Genomic DNA, 23,355 nt, shown 5'->3' on the forward strand with positions numbered 1-23,355 from the left:
CATTTTGCAGCCACATCTCTCTGAAAATCCACCCCCTTCCATTTTCTGTCAGTGCCAGTGTTTCTCTTAAAGAGTAGTTTAGGCCCCAATGCTTGCATCATAATATACTTAATGTTTTACTTATCAGCAATTTTCCAGTTGGTGTATCCACTTCATCCATGCTGTGCTACTCTCTTTTTCAGTACCTGCGTCATAATTCAGTGTTTCCTCCCCCTCATTTGTTTTGCAGTTCACATTATCGCTTGTTGCACCATGTGTGATATTCAACATCTGTACTGGGTTTGTCCCCACACCTCTCTTGAAGCTTTTACTTGGTCACTTTCCTGACTATTTATTCATTTTCCTTCTTTCCAGTCATTGTGAGGTTTGTTTCACTTACATCAATTTTCAGTTTTTTCCCGTACTTTTTATTCTAGCTGTTCATATAATTAACTTACCAAGCATTTACATGCACGGCAGCTTTAATTTGAAATTTTCGGTAGCACTTCCAATGTTTTTTGTGTAGGTGACTACTCTGCCCACTATTGGGGATCAAGGGCCTTGGTGGCGTGGTCGGTATGGTGTTGGCATGCCACCTCAATGGCCCCAAGTTCGATTCTCAGGCATTCCATTGAGGAATGAAAGATGTGCATTTCTGGTGATAGAAGTTCACTTTCGACATGGTTCGAAAGTCATGTAAAGCCGTTGGTCCTGTTGCTGAATAACCACTGGTTCATGCAATTTACAAACACCATACAAGCAAACAAACAAACAAACTATTCGGGATCAATAGGTGCAACAAAACAGGGAAAATCAGTTCTTTTCTGTTGGCCTTCGATATAACATTGGATGCTTGCAGTAGTTTTTGTTTTAATTTCATCGCTAATTCTCAAATATCCTTCCATGATTTGCTGATGTATTTACTTATCTGGTAGCCTTTACAACTTAGCTTAGACAGTTTATTGCAATTTGTGACTTTTATGATGTCGGATTCTAGTTTCTCTTGCATTAGGTATTGTAGGGAGGTTTGAAAACCTGCTTAACTAAAGCAACCTAAGTTCAAAGGATCTTACTTGTGATGAATGTAAGTACTGGGATGAAAGGCAGTGGAAGATGTTAAAATCTCATTTAGAAAAGCTAGAAAGAGATAGAAAAAGAAGGTGGCCTCTAGAGCCAAGGTTAGGGCTCATAGTCTAGAACCCAGCTCCTAAACTGAGTGAGATGATCGAGCCATTCTTTCTCCTGTGCTCTGCCTTGTCCCCCCCCACCCTAGTTTTCTTAATACATATTGCTAATATTATACCACCCACACCTGTGCCTAGCTCCCATGCTTCTAACTGCAATGCCATCGCCAATGTAGAGTGTAAGTTTTACCTTGTGGTTAACACAGTGACTGAATAAGCGGAGTCAGTGTAAGTCCCAGTGGAGGAGATGGCTGTCTATTCCATCAACTCTCCTTGACTAAATGTCCCTGTCACACTCCCCTGAACCTGGGAGAAGATATACTGGAAATCCAAAGGAGGTTGATGGGGTTTGCCCATTTGTCACTCATGGTTTATGCAGTGGAAGAACCTCAGACTGCTGTTGGAAGGCTGTCTCTGTTATTGTCCACCGGTTGTCCTCAGACTTGGATTTCAGCCCTGATGTGTCCTGTCCCTTGAAGAGATGTAGCATCAATGAGATGTCCCCTATTCTGTCTAAACAGACTAGGGATCCTTCTCACTCCTCAACCAGGATGCTGTGCTAGGCACAGCCCGGATTACTTGTCACCAGAGTGGCGGTATTTGGTGCTCAGATGCTCTTCAAACAAGAAACACTCCTCATCATCGTCTAGGTGCCCTCATGAGCATGCAGTGTGCTCACCTGAGTGACATACAACAATCACAGTCTCCAAGTGCCCACTGACTGCCTCTGCACTCTTGATGCCAGTTACCAAGAGTTTGGTGCCAGCAGACCTCACTGGTAGGAAGTTCCACAATCAATGGCACAGAAGCTCGTCTGAGGTTTTTAGTTGGCTAGGACTCCAACAAGGCACAAAAGCTCTGCAACCTTAGAGCAATTTAGCTTTCCCTCACATGGAAGTGGCTGCAGGGCTGGTCATCCATTACACGAAGGAGTGAGCTTAACAGGGCACGATAGCAACACTCCATTTATGCATCCCCGGTTACCCCAGGATCCCTCCAATCCTGGTCTTTGGAAACCTGCAAGCATCTGTCCTGTGTTATTTAAAGAGGTTCCAAAGCCTCTGTTCTGACGCATGAGGTAGCTGTCAGGTCCTTACCCTAATGTTTGTCTATAACATTGATAAGAAATGTGCAATGCATGAGGTAGCTGTCAGGTCCTTACCCTAATGTTTATGTCTATAACATTGATAAGAAATCTACAAGTATGAAGAAACCTGGGAAAATCCATAATTACTTTTAGAAGGTCCAGGAACCACTTATGCTGTGATCAATTAAGAGATCTTCATCCAAGAGTTTACCAAGGCTCAGAGCATTGCCAGTACTTGTCTCAATAGACTGAATAGAGGAAGCTTGTAGCATCTACTACCAAATCCAGAGTAAGGAAGAAGTCAGGCATTCAATGATGTTTGCAAACAGATCCATCAGCGGAGTTCTGTACATCTTCCAGAGGGCTCTCCACATGTCCAAGTGAAGGAATCATTCACATGGGAGAACGTGGTGAACTCTGCTGAAAGCATCTGACACCATACTTGTGACGTAAACCCAAAGTGAAAATCTCCATTGTCAGGAGACAGAGTTACCATGTTCCTCTTTGGTTCTATAGGTAGCTTAAGTTGGTGGGGTCAGCATAATTCTTAAGCAGTGGCCTGAGAAGACAGTCATAAATGCTTAGAGACCTGAGAAGACAGTCATAAATGCTTAGAGACCTGACAGTCATAAATGCTTAGAGACCTGAGAAGACTGCCTGAAGCTCTGGACTATATCTCTTTGATCTGAGATTCCAACAGCTGAGCTCCCCATCTCACAGTTAAGGCACATGAAAGTATGAGATCCGTTTTCCAACGATCAAGAGGAATTCCTTTCAGCAGGTTTGGGCATTTGCCTCGCCAATGGAGGTTGTGAAGAACAGTCTCCATGGTGGGGATATTGATATCAGGAGATATCAAGGCCATTTTCCAACAGGAAGCTTGCTAAAGCTGAAGAAAGAGCATACAAAAACAACTGTGCAGAGCCAAATTCTCATGGGAACTAGGTGCCAATTGCCATGTGCAAAGGCTTAGCCTTAAAGCAAGACTAAGGAATGGACTTGTCATTGGCTGTGAGGAGGCATCATGCGCTGCTTTGATGGACAGGCTAACCCTGTTTCTGTGCCTAAAATCATTCTCATGTAAACTGCGTGGGTGAATAGCAACATATCTGACTTCTTCAGTGCAGACCTGTTGACCAAGGCATTGCCACTAAATCCACGAGTAACTGCAGGGAATTCCACAAGTTCTGTAAATAATCCAGAATCAGCATGTACTTGGCCCTCATGTCTATGGAATCAAATGAGCTGGTTGAAGTCAGTGGTTGGTCTTCATCCCCTCTAAAGGTAGAAAGAGGAAGAGCAGCATGAAGATTCCAGTGACTCTGGCAAAATCTCCTCAGTGTTATACTTTTGCAGTATGTCACTTGTTAACTATATGTATATCTCTTTGTGGGATTAGAAGGATAGCCGGTGCACTCATTTATTTATGACAACGGTGGAGGGCTTGTGCTTAGAAATGGTAGATGGAAGCCGAAGCAGAGAACCTGAAGAACCTGAGCCTCCATGCTGATGGACTCTAAAATTCCAGGTCTTTTGAAGACAACCCCCAATATGGAGATAGAACAGATGAGACAATGGGACTTCATCTCCAGCCACCCTTCACCAGTTCTGGAACGTTCAGCAGCCTGTGCTTTTCAGCCAGATTGTTTTGGACTAATTATAAATAATGGATACTAGTGGTGAAGCAAATAATTTTTTAAACAAAATTGATATTTTCATACAAACTGATTATTTATGATACAAATTTCCCTTTGATTTCTCTCAGCTAATGGTCCAGAGAAGGCAGAAAGTCAGGCAGTTCATAACTAGGAGGTCAGGAATCCATTGGTTGTATTGCAAAGCTGTTGTTATTTTTTTAACCAAAAAAATTAATTTTGCTCTTCTCAGTAAAATTATATTTCTGGGCTTAACCTGTGTCGCCCTGTGAAATGGTTCCTTTGATACTATTTCTTAGGTATAAATATTGCTATTCATCCTAGAGAAAAAAGAAACAATATAATGCCAAGATAAATGGCTCGCTCACCTCTAATAGAAGTGTCGGTATAGTAAAGGAGCGGGTGGAATCACTACCAGAGGTCCCTTGCCATTTAGCTTCTTCCTTCGACAAAACCCCCAACTACGGAGGAGCCGTGCTACAGCTCCCGGTACCCTCTACTACTACCGTGAGCGCCTCCGACGCCTGTGACTTCATTCCTTTGATAGCCGCCATCGTCACCACACGTTGTTTTTTCTCTGTGCTGTGCGATCGCTTTTTCAAGGTCAGGTGGGGGCTGGTACCTAAACGGAAACAAGAGTCCTCTGGTCCGAACCAGAGGATTAAGAAGAAACCAAGGAAGTTCTTGCCCTTCCAGACCCCTCAGCAGACGCTGGTCCAAGCGGTCCAAACACCTCAAGGGCAACAACACTCCTCTTCTAAGGGTCAACAACAATACCTTGTCCTGACCCCACAGTCACAGCAGCCTCAGCTTTCCACTTCCACATCCTTTGCTGTCTCCCCAGCCTACAACTCTTCCTATGAAAGCCAGAACTTTCAGGCTTTCTACAGGTTCACGAGAGGTAGCAGAGCAAGAGGTGCCTCTCGTTTCAGAGGGTCCGGCAGGGCTACAAGTAGGGCAAGAGGCTTCCGAGGAGCAAGGGGTGGCCGCCCCTCGGCAAGCCAGCAGTGAGAGCCCCAAGGTAGGAGGGAGACTGTACCTCTTCCGCCAGTGGTGGAGGTTCAGCCCCTGGGCTCAGAGTATAGTAAGCAAAGCCTAGGTTGGAGTTGGCTAGAGGGCCCTCCTCCAACCAACAAATTCTATCAAGCACCAACAGCGGAATTGGTAGAGTATACCCAAGACCTCCTTCTCAAAGTAGTAGTCTCAAGAGTCAACAATTTAAAATTTCAAGGACGCTTGTTCAGCGTGCCAAAGAAAGACTCGGAAAACCGAAGGATCATCTTAGACTTGTCCCATCTGAACTTATACATTCATTGCGACAAGTTCAGGATGCTGACCGTTTCGCAGGTACGGACCTTACTTCCCCGTGGGGCCGTCACAACCTCTATAGTTCTTACAGATGCCTACTATCATGTTCCCATAGCCGACACTTTCGTTCCCTATTCCTAGGCTTCAAACTAGGAAACAAATCCTACTCCTTCAAAGTAATGCCATTCGGGCTCAACATAGCCCCCAGGATTTTCACCAAATTGGCGGAAGCAGTAGTGGAAGAGCTAAGGAACTGGGAATAATGCTAGTGGCTTATCTGGACGATTGGCTTATTTGGGCAAAGAACCCCAAAGAATGCAAAGAAGCAACAGTCAAGGTGATCAAATTTCTGGAACATTTAGGTTTCAAAATAAACAAAACCAAGTCCAGACTAACACCGGAATCCCGATTCCATGGTTAGGCCTTCAGTGGGACTTGCAATCACACACACTATCGATTCCGTCGTTGAAAAGGAAGGAAATAGCAAGAGCTACAAAGCAATTTCTCAAACAACAACTAACATCCCGGAGGTGCCAGGAGAGGATCCTGGGCTCACTCCAGTTTGCATCAGTCACAGACTTTCGTAAGAAGACCAAACTCAAGGATATAAAACAGAGTATGGCGTTCAAAAAGCGAATTGCAGATCGCGGGACAAACTAGCCTCTATCCCGGCGATCTTACGAAAACGTCTCCGCCCCTGGACGGAGACAAAGAATCTATCAAAAGCAATTCCCCTACAATTTTCCTCCTCCATCATTAGTGATCCCACGGACGCCTCACTAACAAGGGTGGTTGGGCTGGATACTCTCAGCACGAAAAAGTTCAAGGAACTTGGTCTTTAACATTCCGTCAGCTACATATCAATGTACTGGAAGCCATGGCAGTGTTCCTCACACTGAAACGACTCCGACCGCCCAAGAACTCACATTTCAAACTAGTTCTGGACAGTGCAGTGGTGGTACACTGCATCAACAGGGGCGGATCCAAGTCAAGCCACTTGAACCACGTCATGATAGCCATCTTCTCTCTGGCAAACAAGAACAAATGGCACCTGTCAGCCACTCACTTGGCAGGGGTCAAGAACGTAGTAGCAGACGCTCTATCTCGCTCCGTTCCGTTGGAATCGGAGTGGACACTGGACAGGAATTCGTTCAATTGGATCAGTCTATAAGTCCCGGGACTTCAAGTAGATCTCTTTGCCACGGAGTCAAACCACAAACTCCCTTGTTACGTGGCACCCAACCTCGATCCTCTAGCATATGCTACAGACGCAATGATCCTCGATTGGAACACATGGAAGAAGATTTACCTCTTCCCTCCGGTGAACCTTCTCCTGAAAGTTTTAAACAAACTCAGGACATTCAAGGGCCAAGTAGCTCTAGTAGCTCCCTCCAACTGGGCCCCGAAGAGCAATTGGTTCCCTCTACTTCTAGAGTTTGAGACTCCGGCCCCTACGGATTCCCAACCCCAAACTAACCCAGTTAGTGCAAACTCAGACTGTGTCCGCTTCCTCAAGAATTCAGAAAACCCTAACTTTATGGATTTTCTGAAATTCGCAGCTATGAGGAATGCAGAAATTGATCCCCAGAATATTTCATTCTTGGAATCAGATAAAAGGGAATCTACCCTGCGTCAATATGACTCATCTGTTAAGAAACTAGCAGAGTTCCTTAAGGATTCAAACTCTCAAGTCATGACAATGAACCTAGCCGTAACTTTCTTTAGATCATTGTTTGAGAAAGGTTTAGCAGCAAGCACTATCACTACGACCAAATCAGCTCTCAAAAAGATCTTCCAGTTTGGTTTTAGCATAGATCTTACGGATTCGTACTTTACCTCTATACCAAAAGCTTGTGCTAGATTAAGACCATCAACGAGACCTAAATCAGTCTCTTGGTTTTTAAATGATGTCCTCAAACTGGTCTCGGACATTAACAATGACTCTTGCAATTATATATCTCTCCTGAGGAAAACCATATTTTTACTAAGTTTAGCCTCAGGAGCTAGAATATCAGAACTGTCAGCCTTATCAAGGGAACCGGGACACATTGAGTTCCTCCCCTCAGGGGAGGTCCTCTTATCCCCAGATTGCCACTTTCTAGCCAAAAATGAAGATCCACAGGACAGATGGTCCTCGTGGAAAATCCTACCACTACCTCAAGACATCTCTCTTTGTCCTGTCAACTCATTAAGAGCCTACCTAGGTAGAACATCCTCCCACTACCTCAAGACATCTCTCTTTGTCCTGTCAACTCATTAAGAGCCTACCTAGGTAGAACAACTCTGAAATCTTCAGGTCCATTGTTCATTAGGAAGGAAGGTGGTACAATCTCCCTAAAAGGGATCAGACAACAAATTTTATACTTCATTAAACAGGCCAACCCAGAGTCCTTTCCTCGGGCCCACGATGTTAGGGCAGTGGCCACATCTATTAACTATTTCCAACATATGAATTTTGACGATCTTAAGAAATATACAGGCTGGAAATCTCTGACATTCTTCAAACGACACTACCTAAAACCCTTGGAAGCCCTCAAATTTCCAGCAGTGGCAGCTGGAAACACAGTTTCTCCTGACTCTTAATAATTCTTATAACTTTCTTGTAGCCTTCCCTTCTGCCTGCCCCATTGCACCCTTACTTAGTTTAGTCGCCTCTATGTAATTGTGTTACCTTGAGTATTGCTGTTATGTTCATCATTCTCGTTTGGGATTCAGTTCCATTGTTTATGTATAAGTCAACTTGTTATCCTGTCTTATGCCTACCCTGTATATATTTTGCTTGTTTGGTAGGCTAATTAATTTTAAGTTCTAACCCATGTTTAAGGGTTCATACCATTAACTTTTATTTGTAAGACTGTAATTTAAGTTGATCATTAAACTATTAACCCTTAAACGCCGAAGCGGTAAAAAAAAAATGTCTCCCGTGTGCCGGAGACGTTTCAGAGTGAGCACGGAAGCGGAAAAAATATTTTTTTCAAAAAATCATAGCGCGCTTAGTTTTGAAGATTAAGAGTTCATTTTTGGCTCCTTTTTTTGTCATTGCCTGAAGTTTAGTATGCAACCATCAGAAATGAAAAAAATTATCATTATCATATATAAATAATGCGATATATGATAGCGCAAAAACGAAATTTCATATATAATTGTATTCAAATCGCGCTGTGCGCAAAACAGTTGAAGGTAACAAGTTACTTTTTTTTCGTTGTAATGTACACTAAATTGCGATCATTTTTGGTATATAACAAATTGTAAAACGATAAAAGCAACACAGAGAAAATATTATCACAAAATAATGCATGATTTCGTAACGCGCAGACGTAAACACATTTTTTTTTCAAAAATTCACCATAAATCTAAATATTGTCCTAGAGACTTCCAATTTCTTTCAAAATGAAGACAAACAAATGATTGAATATTACTATACTGTAAGAATATTAGCTTACAAATGCCAGTTTTTCGACCATATCTGACGAGTTAAAGTTGACCGAATGTAGAATTTTTTTTATATATATTTTTTATATGCAATTATTTCGAAAATAAGAAAAGCTACAACTTTCAAAATATTTTTCGTTTTATTCTACATGAAATTGTGCACATTTTCATATATAAAACTCTATGAAATGCCTAATATGAAACGGAGCAAATATTCCGAGAATGGGAATTACGCATTCGGAGATTTGTGGCGGAGAATCCGCGCGCGGAGGGAAGGAAAGTTTTTTTAAAATTCACCATAAATTTAAGTATTGTGCTAGAGACTTCGAATTTGTTTCACAATGAAGATAAATGACTGAATATTACTAGACTGTAAGAGATTTATCTTACAATTGCATTTTTCGACCATTTCGGTAGAGTCAAATTTGACCGAACGTGGTTTTTTTTCTATTTATCGTGATTTATATGCAAATATTTCGAAAATGAGAAAAGCTACAACCTTCAACTATTTATTGTTGTATTATACATGAAATTGCGCACATTTTCATATATAAAACGTTATGTAACGGCTAATTTAAAATGGTGCAAACATTACCACAATCGCACGTATGATTTTTTCGGAAGAGTTACCGTGCGGACGTAAAGAAAATGTTATTTTTTCATAAATTCACCATAAATCGAAATATTGTGCTAGAGACTTCCAATTTGTTGCAAAATGAAGGTAAATGCTTGAATATTACTATAATATAAGCGTTTTAGCTTACAATTGCGTTTTTCGACCATTTCGGCAGTCAAAATTGACCGAAGGTTGAAAATTTGTCACTTATCATTTTTTATATGAAAATATTTCAAAATTGATAAAAGCTACAACCATGGGTTGTTTTTAGTTGTATTGTGCATGAAATTGCGCACATTTTCATATATAAAACTTTATGTAACGGCTAATTTAAAATGGTGCAAACATTACCACAATCGCATGTATGATTATTTTCGGAAGAGTACCAGCGCGGACGTAAGGAAAAAGTTTTTTCATAAATTCACCATAAATCGAATATTGTGCTAGAGACTTCCAATTAGTTGCAAAATTAAGTTAAATGATTGAATATTACTAAAATATACGAGTTTTAAGCTTACAATTGCGTTTTTCGACCATTTCGGTAGAGTCAAAGTTGACCGAAGTTTGAAATTTTGGCACTTATCGTTATTTATATGAAAAAGTATCTCAAAATGATAAAAGCTACAATCATGAGTATTTTTTTTGTTGTATTCTACATAAAAATGCACACATTTTCATATATAATAGTCCATGTAACGCTAATTTAAAATGGTACAAAAATTATGTCAAAGTGACTAAATAATTTCCGAGATGTGTCACAGATACGTTTTAGTGCGGCAAGAAAGAAATTTGCGCTTGCGCGCCTGCGTAACGATTTGTAAACAAAACACACCTTGATCCATGAACTCCCAGCAATCCCCCCCCCCCCAAGGCGCGTGATTCAAGAGTTTTCGGCTGGTAGGCCTAAAAGTATTTTCCGCTGAATTTTTTAAAAAAACTTTTTGTAAATGTGGACGTAAAATACGTCCAGTCGGCACCCGAGAGACAAAAAATGTCGACGTAAAATACGTCCAGTCGGCGTTTAAGGGTAACCTTACAGGTGTTTGTTTTTACCTTCTTATTATCTGTACTGTCCCTCAAGCTTGGTGTTTTAGCATTCTCTGGTACTATTTCACAGGGCGACACGGTTAAGCCCAGAAAAGGGATTTTGGCGAAGGAAAAATCTATTTCTGGGCAACGCCCTGTGTCGCCCTGAAACCCCCAACCTGTATTGCATTGTCCTCACCCAGCTTACTCCAAGCTTGGAGGCTATCTTCAGGAATGACGTCACAGGCGTCGGAGGCGCTCACGGTAGTAGTAGAGGGTACCGGGAGCTGTAGCACGGCTCCTCCGTAGTTGGGGGTTTTGTCGAAGAAGAAGCTAAATGCAAGGGACCTCTGGTATGATTCCACTCGCTCCTTTACTATACCGACACTTCTATTAGAGGTGAGCGAGCCATTTATCTTGGCATTATATTGTTTCTTTTTTCTCTAGGATGAATAGCAATATTTATACCTAAGAAATAGTATCAAAGGAACCATTTCACAGGGCGACACAGGTCGTTGCCCAGAAATAGATTTTTCCTTCGTCAAAATCCCTTTTATAGCTCTGCATTTCTTGAGACGATGTTGAGATACTGTTTTGTAAGGAATGATTTACATGGATACAGGCAGTCCCCGGGTAACGACGGGTTCAGCTTACGACATTCCGAGGTTAAGGCGCTTTGCAATTACACATATCAGAAATTATTTCCAGGGTTACGACACCTACAACGCTGATCTGGCAGAAGAAATATGACACTAAAAATGCAAAATAATCAATAGTTGAAAGTTTTTTGATGGAAAATGAAATAAGAATGCAGTTTAGTACATAGTTTTTAAATGCATCCAAAGCATTAAAAGTAAGTTTTCTTATAAATTTTGACGATATTCTGGCTTACAACGATTTTCGGGTTACAACGCCTCTCAAGAACAGAACCCCAGTCTTAACCCGGGGACTGCCTGTACAGGCAGCAGTCCCCAGTTATCTGCTGACTCAGTTAATGGCGATCTGATTTTATGGCACTTGTCTGGCGCCCTAAAATCGGAGCTTTATTGTGTCATAATGATCCCAGTTTTGGTTACCTGCACCATAAGGTGTCGATAATAGAGTTATGGCGCCATAACACATTTAACCCTTAAATGCCGAAGCGGTAAAGAAAAAAATGTCTCCCGTGTGCCGGAGGTGTTTCAGAGTGAACGCGGAAGCGGAAAAAATATTTTTGTCAAAAAATCACAGCGCACTTAGTTTTCAAGATTAAGAGTTCATTTTTGGCTCCTTTTTTTTGTCATTGGCTGAAGTTTAGTATGCAACCATTAGAAATGAAAAAATTATCATTATCATATATAAATAATGCGATATATGATAGCGCAAAAACAAAATTTCATATATAATTGTATTCAAATTGCGCTGTGCGCAAAACGGTTAAAGGTAACAAGTTACTTTTTGCGTTGTAATGTACACTAAATTGCAATCATTTTTTTTGGTATATAACACATTGTAAACGATAAAAGCAACACAGAGAAAATATTATCACAAAATAATGCATGAATTCGTAACGCAAGTAACATAAACAAATATTTTTTTCAAAAATTCACCATAAATCTAAATATGTCCTAGAGACTTCCAATTTCTTTCAAAATGAAGACAAATGATTGAATATTACTATACTGTAAGAATATTAGCTTACAAATGCAGTTTTCGACCATATCTGACGAGTTAAAGTTGACCGAATGTCGAATTTTTGTATATATATTTTTTTATATGCAATTATTTCGGAAATAAGAAAAGCTACAACCTTCAAATATTTTTCGTTCTATTCTACATGAAATTGCGCACATTTTCATATATAAAACTATGAAATGCCTAATATGAAACGGAGCAAATATTCCGAGAATGGGACGTACGCATTTCGGAGATTTGTGGCGGAGAATCCGCGCGCGGAGGGAAGGAAAGTTTTAAATTCACCATAAATCTAAATATTGTGCTAGAGACTTCGAATTTGTTTCAAGATGAAGATAAATGACTGAATATTACTAGACTGTAAGAGTTTTAGCTTACAATTGCATTTTTCGACCATTTCGGTAGAGTCAAAGTTGACCGAATGTGGTTTTTTTCTATTTATCGTGATTTATATGCAAATATTTCAAAAATGAGAAAAGCTACAACCTTCAATTATTTATTGTTGTATTCTACATGGAATTGCGCACATTTTCATATATAAAACTTTATGCAATGGCTAATTTAAAATGGTGCAAACATTACCACAATCGCACGTATGATTTTTTCGGAAGAGTTACCGTGCGGACGTAAAGAAAATGTTATTTTTTTTTCATAAATTCACCAGAAATAGAAATATTGTGCTAGAGACTTCCAATTTATTGCAAAATGAAGGTAAATGCTTTAAATATTACTAGAATATAAGCGTTTAGCTTACAACTGCGTTTTTTTCGACCATTTCGGTAGAGTCAAATTAAGTTGACCAAAGGTTGAAAATTTGTCACATAATTTTTTATATGAAAATATTTCAAAATTGATAAAAGCTATAACCATGGTGTTTTTGTTTTTAGTGTATTGCTGCATGAAATTGCGCAAATTTTCATATATAAACTTTATGTAACAGCTAATTTAAAATGGTGCAAACATTACCACAATCGCATGTATGATTTTTTTTGGAAGAGTTACCGCGCGGACGTAAGGAAAGTTTTTTCATAAATTCACCATCAATCGAAATATTGTGCTAGAGACTTCCAATTAGTTGCAAAATTAAGGTAAATGATTGAATATTACTAAAATATAAGAGTTTTAGCTTACAATTGCGTTTTTCGACCATTTCGGTAGAGTCAAAGTTGATGTGAAGGTTGAAATTTTGGCACTTATCGTTATTTATATGAAAATATCTCAAACTGATAAAAGCTACAATCATGAGTATTTTTCTGTTGTATTCTACATAAAAATGCACACATTTTCATATATAATACTCCATGTAACGGCTAATTTAAAATGGTACAAAAATTATGTCAAAGTGACGAAATAATTTCCAAGATGTGTCACAGATACTTTTTAGTGCGGCAAGAAAGAAATTCGCGCTTGCGTGCCTGCGTAACCATTGTAAACAAAACAACACCTTGATCTGTGAACTCCCAGCATCCCCCAAGGCGCGTGATTCAAGAGTTTTCGGCTGGTAGGCCTAAAAGTATTTTTCCGCGAATTTTTAAAAAAACTTTTGTATGTGGACGTAAAATACGTCCAGTCGGCACCCGAGAGACAAAAAATGTCGACGTAAAATACGTCCAGTCGGCGTTTAAGGGTTAACAGAGGCACCATTAACGGAAACTTGGTGCCATAAGTCGCTGAGTTTCGGTGAATGGTGGTTTATGCTTATCAGCACCCTGCTGAGAATGGAACCTGCGCCAATAACTGGGGACTGCCTGTATTAGGGAGAGGAAAATATTAGCTTTTACTGTTTACTGAAATTAGCTTATGCAGTCCAGATACGATACTGTATATGTACGGTTTTATTTCATTAGTTACTAGTATTTTTTTTAGTAAATACTGCACAGAAAATCAGTTAACAAATGTTTAGAACCATTATCATCCCTCTTTGTTTAGGTTAATTTTCTTTAAGAATTTTTGCAAAGAGGTCTCTTTTGAAAAACCATAGAAACATTTGCAGGTCTGCCTTGAACTTCTTTCAGATGAGTTCTTTTATTATGATAGAGAGAGCATTTCTTTGTATGTAATGACTTTTGGGTTAATTCTCTTAACATTACTGTATCTAGAAAGTGAGATTAAGAACTAGCTGTTTGTATCTATGATAATCATTTTAAGTTTGTAATTCGGTACTAAGTTTTTAACTTTATTTTCAATCTGCAGGAACTTGTTAAGAGTGACGCAAGCCAATCAGCTACAGTCTGTTGGTGAAGGTGGTAATAATAATAGATATCTTGGCCACATTGGGAAAGACTTTGAGTTCAGTCACCTCTCGCCCATGAAAATAGAGTTTGTTGAGGTTACTACAAAGAGTGGAGAGAACCTGAATCCAGTGACAGCATGGTTACAGCAGTTAGCCTGATTGTTCAGAAAATGTGATGTTTAGGTAATTAAGAGACATTGTTTAGATCCTTTACAAGATCTAGGAGTTTGATGGAGTGTGTTAAAGATGCTCTGTTAGCTGTAAGAGTATTATTTTGTGCTTATGCATAAGAACTGCTCTTGTTAAAAATTTGATGAATGCTGATGTAGTGTGTGAGGTTAAGCTAAATCTTATATTATTTTTTTTATAATGCTTAAATATCTTGTGTTGTGTATGTATTTAATGTTTAGCATGGGGATAAATGCTATATTTTCAGGAAATAATATACACATACTACAATGCTGTTATCTATTTTGATATAAAACTATCCTTGTAAGAAAACAAACTCAAAATACCAGAAAGTTAAAAACGAAGGCATGTAGAGAATGGTGTACTACTATGATACAGAAAAGGTACAGTAATATGACAGCTTCATAAGCTGGGCCAAGATTGCAACATTTGTAATGTTCGGGAACTGTTTCTTGGAAGTGAGAAAGGCTTCTATCACATTTCAAAGCTGTTTTTATTTAAGGAGGTACTGAAGCCTACTTGTTAGAAGTGGAGTTGTCTATTTTATTTCTTGACCATTTCTTTCATGTTATCTGTAATTTATGCTTTTGTAATCTTAATAGTATAATGGTACAAATAACCCATAAAACTGAATTTGAGTAATAAACAATTTAGTCTAATTTTATAATCCTGGATTTAATTTCTGGCAACAGTTTATAGGGACAAAAGCACTTGCTTATAGAGTAATTCAGTGCATTGATTTGTAGCAGGCATGGGTGCCTGCACATAGGGGCAAGGTCCCCCCTCCCCTTGGAATCCAGTGAACACGGGAGGTTAGTTCTTTTTCAGATGAACAGTGAAAAAATGTATTACATCTAACTATATTTTTTCAGTTAAAGTAAAGGTATCCTTTTATATAGTATAATGTTTGCATGCAGTGTACAACTCTTATTCTTTCAAAAAAATTTTGATTTCAGTTAGACTATGTATATGGAACTTTAAAAAAAAAAAGTCAATGTAACTTTTCATTTTTTCTTTATTGCATCTTGCTTTGCTTAGATTATTGGTATTGCAATCCCACTGCATATAATGTATGTATATATACATATACTGTATATATAGGTTCAGAGGTCTGGATAAACTAATCCTTTATAATAATAAAAGCTTTATTTATTAAAGATGTAAGTGCTGATACTATTTTGGAATTAACCTGCTAGTTCAAAGGGTCAAAAGTGTGTGTCTGCTTAATATCCGAAACTATTCTTGTATGTATTAAGATTTCCCGCCCTTGGAAAATATGCTGCAGGCGCCCATGGTAGCAGAGTTTCACAACAGCCCAAGATCAGAATGATTTTGTGAAAAATAGTAAGTACAATGTATCCAAATAAAGTAGGTTTTCAGTTTGGAGATCAGAGGCTTATCTGAGATATTTGCTGGTATGTTTTGACACAAGGTCAAATTACTAATCTTATAATTTGTTAATGCTCTCTCCTTTTTGAGCCATATAAAGTTATGTTTTTATTTACAAGTAGCCAAGCTTGGATGCCAATTTAAATATGGAAAAGGGTAAAGGGTTGCAGTACTAATTTTTCAAAAGAAATTGCAGCAGAGGTTGCAGTTATGCACTCTGAAATTCATGATGCTACACTTTTGTTACTAAATGCTGATAAATAATGCCATACAAGGCTTTGTTCTTCTTTGCAAAATGGTGTTAGCATAGTCTTTGTTGTTGTATGTACTATACTGTGAAGAAATTTCCGCATTTCTAAAGAAAATAAAATTGCTGTTTAGGTTGAGTTTTTTCATTGCTTTTTATTTGTTCCTTAATAGGGATGCTTTTTATGTAAAGGAAAACGAAGATGAGCAAAACAGCTAAAGTTGATTCTATGACATCAAGCACTAAATGTGTCATTTTAGTAATGTTATAAGTTGGAATCTGGTTTTATAAACAGGCAAGCAGTTAACAAGTAACTGCATTTTGAGAATTGTTTTTCAAGTTGGATTTTGCTTCTGTCAGGGTAAGTAATAAGTAAGCATTAGGAGAGATGTTTGCCTTAGCCGATTGAAAATATGCAGTTTTAAAATTATGAATTATGAGACCATGAACAACTCTGGAGACAATGGGAGTCTAGGTTGCACAAATAGAGGAGTCAACTGGTTAAGACCGGTGTGGTTCACTACTGATAGTACGTGAGCGTCTTAACATTGTCCCCTTTACTCCATCTTCACTTTTGAGTTATAGTTATATTTCTTTGGTCTCTTATCAAGCTGCTTAACTTTAAATTTGTCTTAATTCATCTAGTAGAGGTGAAGTCTCTCATGAGTGACCAGCTTCTCCAATGACGACAGGCGACCCAGAATGACCTGCCACCATCGAGCAAGTTGTTCCTGTTAGACAGAAACTTTTGTGCTACCTACCAGAATGACTAATTTGAGAATCGAGAAGGAAGACTTACTGCTGCTGTATCTATCATCATGCTCAGGTACTTTACCCTCTGCTTGGGAGTGAGATCTTTCCTCTTGAAGTTCATCATTACACCCAAGTCATGACAAAATTCAAGAAGGCAATTTCTGGCCTGAGGCAAATCAGCATAAACACTCATGTGAACACTTGGGGGAAGTCGAGAGCCAGAAACAAAGTGCATTGAACTGGAACAACATTCCCCTGAGGGTGAAGCAGAGATACTTCTGAAAGGACTGATGAACAGGTAATTGCAAATATGCATCTTTCAGATCCACTGAAAGCATGAAGTTTCCCTCTCTGATGGAATCAGAAGTGATTGAACCATTTCCATCTTGAATTGTGTCTGGTGAATGAACCAATTCAATGGAGAGAGGTTGATAACCAGTTTCCAACCACTGGTTGCCTTCAACATGAACAGACGGCTGCAGAACCCCAGAAACTGGTCCTTCGTGACTCCCACTGTGCCTTTCTAAAGCATCACATTCACCTCTTTCCAAAGGGCAAGATTCTTCTGTGAACTGGGAACACATGTCTGGAATCGGACCAGTTTGAGAATGAGGGGTGGCAAAAATTCCCCAGATTTCCACTCTATGTTGCTGCCAAGTTGTTTAATGGCTTGACCCTTGACAGGCAGCCCCCTACCATCAGCACTAAGCAGGGAGGAACACTACCCCTAGTGTCCTCGTCCCTTCTTTCTCTTGGCCCTCTTCCTAGACCGAAAGAGGGCTGAAAGGGGCGTGACTATGCACCTTTTGCTACCAGAACAGAAGATGACTGGATTCCTCTATGAGGGGCAGAGGAAGTCTGGGACTTTCCTTGACCTAAAGAGGAAGGGACAGCCTGACCTGAGGGTTGGGTTGCAGTTTCACGTGAAGACCAAGAGGTCTTTGACACTGCCTCGTGAACAAGCTTGTCATTGTCTCCACCTGCTTTTAGAGTCAAAGCTGACTCAGGGCCAACAAACCTTGAGAGTTGAGACAGAACAGCATCTCGCTTCTTCAGTACCAGGTTTGCCCACACATTTGCTATTTGGTGGGTGAGGTAAGTAATAACTCTACCTCCAGACAGGATCAATATCTTAAACGCTGCATCCTATTCAGCTGCACCAACACCTAAATAGAAAGCAATCTTGGTCATTTTAAATGACCAAAGATCTATCCAAGGGACTGTTTGGAATGCTGCCATAGCAGCTGATTCCAGTGTCAATGCATCTGTCTGTGAGAGAGACTACCTTTGCATGGAGACGATCCAGTGACAGACTGGGACATAAATGTCTCTTGCCCAGGTCAACAGTGGGCTTTACAAGGGGAAGTAATATTTCTTCTGATGAGCCAGAGTTGAATTAAATGTCCTAATGGGCTGGCTGGACCAAAAACGAGAATTCACCCTGTCCAAAATCCTGTCGGCAACCCTAGACCATGATAAGTCTGCAGTGTCCAACATGGACCTACATGATTGACTATCTTACCTGGCCACTCGAAAATATTACCCTGCGGGCATCCACTCCAGACATGCACGCTAGACCCGTGTGTAAAAGAAACATAGCCGACAGCATACACACTTTTAATATATACTATCTCCCATGATCATGTCACATCATATGAATCATTCCTACTGGAAGCAATACAATGTCAGCTTTCCAGCTATATAATTATAAAGGTACTGTCAATAATTTGATATATAGCATTATGTACTATTTTCCATTCTTCAAGCAAACACAGTTGAATGTATGTTAATCTCTATTTTGTTTGCTTTGTGTCAGGTACTAAGTTTTCACTCGCAAAAGCTCTTGACCTGTCTATTTGTTATCTTGAATAAACCAGTAAGTTTGTAGATGCAGTCTCTTGCTCACACTTTAGCTACAAGACCATAGTGAGATACTTGTCAGCCCTCTATGCAACAGAGGCTGACTGCCGGAAGCTCTATGAAACTTCCCATGGGGAGACGAAGCAGCAACTTTCTTCTTCCTCCACTTGCTAGCTTTGGAGGAAATAGGGGAGGGGATGACAGCCCCCAATGATGAAGATGAAGACATCAGACGAAGACTTCCTTTTCCTTTTCTTGGACTTCATCTTCTTGCTGAGCGCAGCCGAGATCAAAGCACTGGAAAGTGCATGAATGGGGCCATCATGCAAGGATAACAGTGAAGGGAGCACCTGGGGACACGTCATGGATGCCACATATGTAGTCACCAGAGTAGTGGCAGTCCTGCAGTAGATGGATACCATGATCATCGAAGTTGTCACAGTAGAAGCAGTCAGTGGAAGACCCTTCATTGCCTTCATGTGGCTGATGAGGGATGAAAACACTCTGCTCCTTGAAGATGCCTTGGGAGGGCTGCGGCTCCCTAAGCCTCTCGACCTTCAAAGCACCTTTAATCAAAATTGGTTTATGGAAAGTTCTTCCCTACGCCCCAAGAAGAGCTTCCTCCAATGGTTAACTCCTCTTCCGAGCAAAGAGAGACTCCCCAGACAAGAACCAGGCTGGTTGTCCCCTTTGGCAGCTCTCTACCAAACCAATAGTAGGAGTCAGCAAAGGGAAAACTACTCCCTTGGTAATAAGCAGAGAGCACTGAGACGTCTATACACATATGATGGCTGTGGAATGCAGACCTACAGGTGGGCATGGCTTCCTCGTACCTGTTATTTAACAACCTTTTCTGAAAGTTAAATGGCCATTCCAGCTCATGTTCACAAGCTGAATACCCATGTAAAGAAATAAAGTTTTCATAATAAAACTAATATTGTAATATTTACTTAAACACCTGATTAGCCCAAACTACTCCTCTTCTTTCCCACCACTATCCCTACATTAAGGGGTTGGTTGCCTGATGTCTTCTCCACTACCTTCTATCAAAGGCATCATCCTCCACCAAACCTCTTCTCTCCATATCTTCCTCCACTTTATCTCCATCTAATTCTCTGTCTCCCTCTTGATCTTCTTCCTCTAACTCCCAAGCCTTCTTCACTCCCTCCTCGTTCACCCATCCTCAACACATGCCCACACCATCTCCAATCGTGACTCCTTATCACCTCTGTAATCTTTACTAAGCCTGCCCTTCTTATTTCATCATTTTCCAATCTCTCGAGCAACGATATTCCCATTATCCACCTCCGCATTCTCATCTGTTCTCTCAAGCTTGACTTCCTTTTTTCTTCTTAGAGCCCATGTTTTGCTCCATTCATTAACACTGGTTTTATCACGGTGTTATATATCTTGACTCGTAGCTTGTTTGGCATTTTTTATTACATACCACTCCAGCTACCTCTCTCCACTTCCCCCATCCAGCTTTTATCCTACTGTCAACTTCAGCCTCACATCCTCCCTCTTGGTTTAAAGTAGATCCTAAATATTTAAACTTTTCTGCCTTTTATAATCGAGCCTCTTCCTTCTTGTATTACTATTCTGTCTCTGTCTTCCCTACTGCTCGGCAAAACCTCTGTTCTATTTACATTCACTTTTAAGCCACCTATCTCTAAAGATTCCTGCCACTCTCCAACCCTTCTCTGTCGGTCCACCTCATTTTCAGCAGTGATCACCAGATCATCGGCGTACAACAACTCCCACAGCTCTTCATTCCTGATTGCTTCACTCAACACATCCATCACCAGCACAGCCAAAAATGGGCTTAATGCTGACTCCTGGTGAAATCCAACACTTAACTTCCAGCCCGAAACTACATCCGCACAAATTTTCTCTTAAAGTGGGTATTTATCTGTCAGCACTAATAACGCTGCAGGTAAAATTTGTTCACTTGAGTTACCTGTGGTACCATTGGCAAAGCTGCTGCAAATACCGGCCGCCAGAGGTCTATCTCCTCAATTGAATCATTCACTATCAAAATTGAAGAGGGGAGGGCGTTGGGAATCATTCAGGTGTTCAGGTAAGTACAATACTAGTATTATTATGAAAACTTCATATTGTAACACACTCCCTGAATATCTGAATTAGCCTGATTGACAATACTTAATTGGAGGTGGGATCAATATAATTCAGCCCAAACTGACAACGGAACATAAGCAGGTAACTCAATATCAACCCATCATGCATAAAAGTATGCAACCTCACCTAGTTGTCAAACTCAGTAGGTGAAGATGCTTGTGGAGAAAATACCTCGACGTCGGTCTCGTATCTAAGGTCTCGTCTCAATTGACTTCCCATGCGATATTCTATACCTCTCATGTATGGAGGGGTAAGTGAAGCCTCCCATGTGGCTATCTAGCCTCTCATGTGTGGAGGAGAAGTTGAGCGAGCAGGTTCTTTGAGTTTTCAGCTGTTTGCTGATGTAGAAAACTCCCCAAAAGTTGAAGATGTTCCCACCTGACGATGGGGATCTGCCTAGCTTCAAGGACATAAGAGAACACTTAAAATGAATCCTAAGCTACAGAGACTGAAAAGGACCTTAAACTACCACTAACTACCTGAACCCGTACACCTTAATGATATGAGAATAATTATAAAATTGCGTTTGCCACAACAAAAGGACCTAACGAGTAACCTGTCTTTGAAGAAAACTGGGTATCCCTTAGATAAAGACATGAAAACAGACACCGACTTCCAAGTAGCTGCCTCTAAGATTGCCGACACCAAAAAATTCCTTAAGAAAGCCAATGAAGTAGCCATCTCCCTGATACTGTGCACTCTTGGACCTGAGAACAACTAGAAGACTCTGAAAAGGATGAAGAACCATCCAGCGCCTGAGTGATAACCTCTTGCAAAAAGAAACTAATAGTATTCTTGGAAATTGGGTGAAATGGATTCTTAGGAGAAACAAATAAGGTCCTAGGATGAGGTAAAACTTTTTCCCCAATCCTCCTTGCCGTCGCGAGAGTGACTAAAAGCAACACCTTCTTAGTTAACTCTGTTAACGATGACGCTTTTAAAGGTTCGAAAGCTGAAGAGCTCAACAGTTTTAACACGGCTGCTAAATCCTACGAGGGGGCCTGAGGCAGAATACCCGGTTGTTCTATCCTAAAGGATCTTAAAAAGATCATGTAAAAATCCTACTGGTCACAAGTTCCGGCAGGTGAAATCTGAAAGTGCTACTGAGCATCGACCTGTAACCAGCAATCGAATACGATAAGTTCTTTTCCTTTCTCAAGAATAAGAGGGAATCTGCCACTTTGGCAATCTTTGGGGGAAAAATGCTATGCCCCTCCTTTCAGCACCAGCTATGGTACATAGCCCACCTAGCCTGATAAAATTAACTCGTTGATCCTAAGACAGAGACAGTTGGCGAGCCACTGCCTTAGTCCTGAATGACATGCTGCTCGCTGGACACTCTCCAAGCAGCTAGCTTCAGCACGTGGCGGTTCTGATGCAAGTAATGGAAGTACGGCTGTTTGAGATCTTTCCTCTCTGGAAGGAGTACTGGAGCCTCTGTCAACATTTCCAGAAAGTCAGGAAACCAAGGTCTTTGGGGCCAGAAAGGAGCTACCAAGGTGATCTGCATATTGGTACTGCTCCTGAGTTTGACCAGTACTTGATGTATTAGACTGAAAGGAGGGAAGGCATACACCTAAAGATTGCCCCAGGAGTGCAGCATTTCATCCGTCCCATAAGACATGGGGTCTGCTACTGGGGAAAAGTATACTGGAAGGCAGAAATTCAGTCTCGTGGCAAAGAGATCCACAGTTGCTGTCCACCTCCTTAACAGATGTTGCACCTCTTCCTGTACCAGAGCCCATTTGCCCCCAAGAACTTCTTGTAAATGACTCAATGTGTCTGCCAGGACATTGAGTTTCCCCGACACGAATTGAGGGATAAGGGAAACCCTGTGGTCCTTGACCAACGAAGAACTCTCTGAGCTACGTCGGTTAGCACTGCCGACCTCGTTCCTCCCTCCCTCTTTAGGCACGACACCGTTGTGACGTTGTCGGAAAAGAGAGCTACCACCTTCTCTTACTTGTTTCGAAAAACAACTTGGAGCCTCTTCCACTGCTCTCAACTCTCGAAAATTTAAGGACTCTTCTTGACCCAGATCCCTTCAAAGACCGATGGCGTGAGATTCCTCCAGGGTTGCACTCCAACCCCGATCTGAGGCATCTGTATACAGATGAACATCTTGGAGAGGGTAGTCCAATCTTACGCCACAGGTCAGATGATGTTCTCCTGACCACCACCGAAGATCCTTCAGGCAAGAATCAACCCAGACTACCACTGTGTTCCTTTTCCGAAAGTCCCAGTGTTTCATGAAACACATCTGCAGAGAACGCATCTGGAGATGAGACCCTGGAACTAGAAGCAAGAGGGAAAACGTTCTTCCCAACTAGCTCTTCCACAAGCTCACTGGTTGAGCTCTGTCTGACATGAATATTTCTGGATGTCGCAACACTGCAAGAACTCGTTTCTGTGTTGGGTAAACCTTCAAATGATGTCTGAATGTCCTTCCCCAAGTAGGTCTTCACCTGAGTTGGAATCAGAGAGCTTTTGTTGAAATTGACCTGAATCCCTAAGGTTTGACATAAGTCCAGTAAGAAATCCCTCGCCTGTATTACCTGGTCTTCAGACGATGCTTGGACCAACCAAT

General features: G+C 40.6%; 1 protein-coding gene and 1 pseudogene across 1 annotated transcript in view; one reads left to right on the plus strand and one right to left on the minus strand.

The window, feature by feature from the left end:
• Window positions 1–16,164, plus strand: part of LOC135195435 (signal recognition particle receptor subunit beta-like) — a 55,057-nt pseudogene extending 38,893 nt beyond the window's left edge.
• The window catches only part of LOC135221711 (signal recognition particle receptor subunit beta-like), a 148,292-nt gene that overhangs the window by 77,410 nt on the left and 47,527 nt on the right, over window positions 1–23,355 (minus strand). The window lies entirely within an intron of this gene.

The sequence above is a fragment of the Macrobrachium nipponense genome, chromosome 20 (assembly GCF_015104395.2).
Source record: "Macrobrachium nipponense isolate FS-2020 chromosome 20, ASM1510439v2, whole genome shotgun sequence".
Taxonomy (NCBI): Eukaryota; Metazoa; Arthropoda; class Malacostraca; order Decapoda; family Palaemonidae; genus Macrobrachium; species Macrobrachium nipponense.